The sequence below is a fragment of the Oryza sativa genome, chromosome 1 (assembly GCF_034140825.1).
Source record: "Oryza sativa Japonica Group chromosome 1, ASM3414082v1".
Taxonomy (NCBI): domain Eukaryota; kingdom Viridiplantae; phylum Streptophyta; class Magnoliopsida; order Poales; family Poaceae; genus Oryza; species Oryza sativa.
In genome coordinates this window covers 40,899,308-40,905,167 of record NC_089035.1, presented here as the reverse complement: position 1 = coordinate 40,905,167, position 5,860 = coordinate 40,899,308, and the positions used below count along the sequence as shown (strand labels likewise).

Here is a 5,860-nt window from a genome sequence, read left to right as displayed (position 1 = left end):
TATATTTCTACCAAAGTGTTGGTTATATAGTCAAATTTAACAACCCTTCCTGATGTCAGAGCTTTGTCAAGACTGGTCATAACATTGGTTCAAATGTATTTGGTTTTCCCAATATGTTTCTTTTGCATTGGTGATTTGTGAAGCCTTAAGATAGGTGCATTGTCTGGAACCTAATCCCAGTTCGTACAAAAAAGTGATTAGCCATTTCTAGATTAATAGTGCGCTTTTGACATCACCGACCGAAAACGAGGTTAGTTAATAGATGACAGATTTCTGCAACAGTAGATTGCTTGGTCCTACAGCAGTTGCTGTTCCCTTGTTAATTAACTTATCAGGACTGTTAACTGTGTACTAACTGCATGCTTCAGGCGCCATTTGCCATCTCCTTGTGTGTTGACAACTCCAAATCTGACAGCTCCTGAGGTTGATGTAAGCTGATCTTTTATCAACGCAATTCAGGAGCATGGATTTCAATAGCTTGGTTCTTACGAGTTGTTCATGTGAGCATATCACTGTGTCAGTGCTTAGTCCCCTTCCAGGCACGTACAAATGTCAGGGGAGAAAAGTTGCATAATCATTTATCCGCAGTAGGAATAACTCTCCTCTGCATTTCTGAAAAATGTTATCAGTACTCGCTGACATGTCTGTTATCATGAGTTGTTCCTCCCTTTCTTTTTATTCTTTCAGGAGAAAAGCCTGAGCTGAAGCAGTTCTCATCATAGTTTTCAGCTTGGAGTACTCATCTTCCTTTTTGACCTCCGAGGAGAATGAAATTATGCACAATAACTCAATTTTCAGCTTATCCATCTCCATTTAAACATGTCTCTCTCTTTGCCTTGCCAGAAGCATTAAAATCATATTACTGTTCTTTAACATTTCAGGGCATTGTTCATGAACAATCATATGGTCGTGCATACAGTATTGGCTACAGTTTTACAGCTCAGTTTCTCGACAATGTCAGGCTCTGATCCTGAAACTTTTTGAAACATCCATTTGCTTGCTGGTCAAAAGGTCCTTCCACTCAAATCACACCAGCTGACAGTTTTTCTTTTCGAGAGTTCCTGAGTTCTCGAGTGCTGGGTATCCTCAACAGCGCGTGCATTTGACTTCATTGCAAATCCTCTTGCTTATTCCTTCTGCCAAGCATCTTCTTGTTCGTGCTTCTCCATAAATCTAGACAACCTAAGCCTGAACTTTTTCTTGGATAATGAAATAAACCTAAGCATGATCATGCATCTCCGTTCTTTATCAGACAAAAACTTTTTCTTGAGTTTCTTGTCGTAATTCCTCTCCTTAATCCAGCTCATTTTGATCCAGCACCATTTTGTGGCTGACAGTGTGCATCTCTTGTGTTGCAGCTGAAACACGCAATTAAGATCAACTCAACTGCAGCAACTGCTATTAACAAAGGGGCTCTTACTCGTCTAATCATGGTCGTCACGTCTTCCCCTGATGCATCCATCCGCTTCATTATTTTACAGGGGACGTGACAGCATTGGCGGTGCCGGTGTTCGCTGCTCTGCGGCGTCGCCTCACCGTCAGATGTGCATGCATCCACATCAGGTGACATGCAGAACACAGTTAACCCCGGTGATGCAGAGAAAAGTGAGTTTAGCTTCTTTCTTCCATGAAGTAGGTGTTGCTGATGGCGTTTCTCCTCAACCGATTTAATGGGCACTAGTACATGCATCGCATGCTAATTAAGCTTCAGTCATTTGTCCTAATGCGATGTTAAGAAGTTAAAGATTGTTATCTTTTCGGTCTAGCCATGATATAAGCCTATACTGCTATGAGTACATATACATGCATCAGAGTAGCTGGTGATGGTGTATCTGTTGCTGTCAGAATTTATTTGTCCAAAATTTTTGGAGTAGGTTTGGTTTATATATCTGCGTCGTACGTATGCGACTTGTTCGAATTTTCTGTTAGACAAGAGACGTACATGTCCTTGAATGTTTCTAATCATACTACAAATTGTAGTGGTACATTCAGCGTGACTGCTGCTTTCATATTTTTGGAATTTGGAGCTATGTTTTAACTGTTTAACATGACTTGTGCTCTTACCTGGAACTAATTTTTACAGAAGTTGAAAATTGGAACTTGGACGACTAGTTTACATGAATGACTTTAAGGAGCTGAGGTGGTGTCAGCACATCGTAAGTATTAGTCAGAAGTTATGATCTTACCTCCAGGTGATTTATACTTCTAAATTGTAGGTTTAGTTGCTTGTGTCTGTAAGCTAGTCCTTATCATGATTAGGTTTTAATATATATCAAGTGCCTGAACATTATATTATAGTTTGCATCCATCTCTTTTTGAGTCGTTGATCATATTTGTACTGGAACGGCAACTTTGTACTACCCTTCGTCAGTGAGTTATGATCCTGACAGCAACAGCGATTGTGTCTTCTCAGTTGTGTTAACCCATATTTCTTGCATTTTTGTAGCATATCATTGTTGTACTCTGATTTGCTGGCATTATCTTGACAAGTCATTTGGCATGGTCCAAGTACAAAAAGGCATCCTCGTCCATCATCTTGTCCATGTACTCCGTATATTATAAGCTGCAGTAACTGTTAGAACTGACCTGTTATACTGAATACTAATTAGTATAAGCTTGAGACCATTCTGAATGCAGTGGTTAGTAATCGGTAATAGTTAATACTAACAGAAGTACATGCCACTGCAGGAAGATAAGTATAAGCATGGTGGAGCAGATGCAGAGGCATTTCTGTTGGCCTTTCCCACAGTTTCTGAACCAGTAATGAGAATTAGGTAAGCCATAAGCAAAGCAATAGCATTACTAGTAGTTAATTCTGTTCTTCTCCTATCTTTAGATTCTTTCTTGAAGCACCAGCTGCATCTGCAATAGACTAACTATTCATTTTGTATCTGCTATAGAGTACTATTCATTTGTATCTACATGTGACATGTGAATGAATCAGCATGCATGGAGCAAAACTGCAAAAGTGCCAGATCGATCTGATTAATCTATGCACACTTGCACAGTTGATCCAGCTAACTCGTGCAACCACTAAACTACTACTCGTTGCTTAATGCCAGAACAAAATAGATCCTTCAAATTCCTCTCCCCCATTAAAAGATGCCTTTTTGGAGCCTTTGAAACCTTTCAAATTACAATTAGTTTAGTAATCACAACCTGTTGCTAACTGATCAACAAGATGCATTATAATCTAGGGTTGCGGCTTCAAGAGGATTACAGCTGCTGCACTAGGGACAATAACACATCCAGTGATCGTATTGACGATGCATCTCTTATGAAGTATACCTTAATTATACTAATTAAGCTCAAAGACATCCTCTTGTCGCCCAATAATTAAACTTCCTCCTCTCCCTTTCCTACCATATGGACGTCACGTCTAATCTGATTAGATGTCCTGCCTGATCACCATGGCAATTGATTTATAAAGCACAGTGACACTATGCCGGCGCCTCCAAATTGCTCACTACCATGAGCTCTCACTCTCAAAGCCATTGTAACATGAACCCCACATTAACCATCTTTGCAAGTATCCTACATAACTTGGTCTACATTTTTTTTCTTTTCTTCTACATCTGAATATCTGAAGGTATCTTTCTGAATTTAACAGCAGAAATGGCTTGTCTCCTAAGTTTTTGGGAGGGATTGGGGTCTCTACTTGATTTGTAATAATTTTGCATGAAACCTGCAACTAGTGGTATATTGTATGTTAGGTTGGTTCTTCCCTATCAGACACTTGTTTTAGGTATGCATCTTCCTAACCTCGGCTAGCTATAATGACCGGCCAAAACCTAATTTGGATCGTAATTAGGTTTAGTTTGAAGATTTTGGCATTTGTAGATTGTGTTAGGTTGCTCCTATATATGCAACCTCTTGCTTTTTCGTTTGTGGCCCCCTCTAACAAACCCAAGGTTGGCACGGTTTTTAGGCTTTTTCGGCAGGACATGAAAGGAACATTTTTCAGCATGTCCACTGTCTCCACTACTGCAAGTTATCTCAGAAAGGTTTTATTCTGAAAAACGCAATTTTATTCGTATATGGTTGTAATATCACTCTAATCATATCTACTCAATCTACTCCGTAATAATCATAAATTTTCCATCATTTCCCTTTTATTTGACAAATGAAGTGATTTTTTAATTAGGCCTATTGTGGACAATATGATTTGAACTGTTGAACCTGGTGTCTCCTCTCCACCACCCCACCCCACCTAGAGGTATTTCCCCTATATAACTCAATTTTTTGAAGATATGTATGTCACCATTTGTCTACTGCAAGTTGATTTGCAATACTACATTTTTGGAGGTCTCTAAACAATTTAACAAAATGGACCTGAGAAGGCATGATTTTAATGTCATAAGCACTCGGATCCACGAACTCGTGAGCTCTTCTAATTTATTTGACTAATGGATTGGCAACCAAACCCCATTTTTTTATGAAAAGAATAGTAATTTTTATTAACAACTGAAGCTGTTCTTATTTGCCATAGGAAGTTGGAAAAAAGAAACAGAACATCTTGACTGGAATAAATTCATTCTCTTGGTGACGGGTTCAATTCGTCTGCTAACTGCATTTTTGAACTTTACAGCTCAAATTTCAGCTGCCGTTTTTCGGTGAGAATGACTGATCCAAGAGGAGATAAAAGAGAGACGAAAAAAGGTTGCTTTTCTCTGTCATGCTCCGATTCCATTGAGAAGAAAATGTGCCCAGCACTACACCTAGAATCTTGACAGCATTAGACACGGAGAGATGTGAATGTGCATAGCCTGTGTATATCTTTCCGACAGTAACGTCTTAGGCGACCAAACCCTAAAATCTCCCATAAAACCGTGGCTAAAAACATTGCACAGGAACAGTGACAGGTACCACTCTAGGCCTGAAACTGAAGTGCCAAACTGTTCAGGTAAAGAAACGTATCAACTTTTATCGACCCTCTGATTTTCAAAGCCACTGGTAAGTTCAGAATTACAGAAGAAGCATGATATTGTCTTAACTCCTAGTCCATGGTAATATCTTCTGAACTGGAATTATACAAGGAAACGTATGCACTTCATCTCAAACTTTTTCTCACTATAGATGCAATTGGTAAGGTTGTTGCTGGTTTCTTCAGATCTGCCGAATGAAACTGGGTATTATTATGCTATCTAAGTTGAAGCATAAAGAAAGCCGCATGATGGAGAGTATATGTAAGATTGAACCTTTTCTTTGTCACAACTAAGACTTGGAACAATTCTGTCTGAAGACTTGAAAAATTCTGTCTGAAGCTTTGTTAATGTATGTCTGAAAACTCAGGAGTTGACAGTGAAAACCAGGCGAACAAACCGCGGTATGATTCAGATGTCGCTTCACATCGAATTCAGATCAGCGCGCAATTCATTCAAAATTAAGTTTGTAATGCGACATGGATGGAACAGCCGTGATGTAGACATCATTAGTTAGTATTAGCCTTAATAACAATCATGGACCAGTTAGTACTACGTAGTTACTGTTGGTCAAACGAAAAAAAAATAACAGATCACTCCTGCACGAACCAACGGCCGTGCGTTTTGTAGTAGATGGTAGCAGTTGTTTGGACGGCAATTCTTTTTATGTTTGGAGAGATGACACTGCCGTCATCATGTCTGGCTACACTTGAACAGTTTTGCTTGCACTCATAGTCCTCTAATTAAATACTACTACATACATGGAAAAAGAAAAGAAGTCTTCTTAATTAAATGACATTAGTTTGTTAGTTTGAGATGTGCCATTCGCATGTTTGATCTTATTTGATTAGTGGTAATGGGGCACACCCAATGAAAATGAAGTTTCTTCATCTGTTGGGTGATGCAGCTCTGAACACCACTCATTTTGCAAGGTAGCT

At 39.1% G+C, this 5,860-nt stretch overlaps 1 long non-coding RNA gene across 1 annotated transcript; it reads left to right on the top strand.

The window, feature by feature from the left end:
* The first annotated feature begins 879 nt into the window (after positions 1–879).
* On the top strand, positions 880–5,186 carry LOC107281755 (uncharacterized). Its single transcript, XR_001547563.3, has 6 exons — positions 880–1,605; positions 2,084–2,156; positions 2,689–2,774; positions 3,929–4,004; positions 4,145–4,216; positions 4,589–5,186. It is a non-coding gene; the product is annotated as an uncharacterized lncRNA (long non-coding RNA).
* Positions 5,187–5,860: the final 674 nt, after the last annotated feature.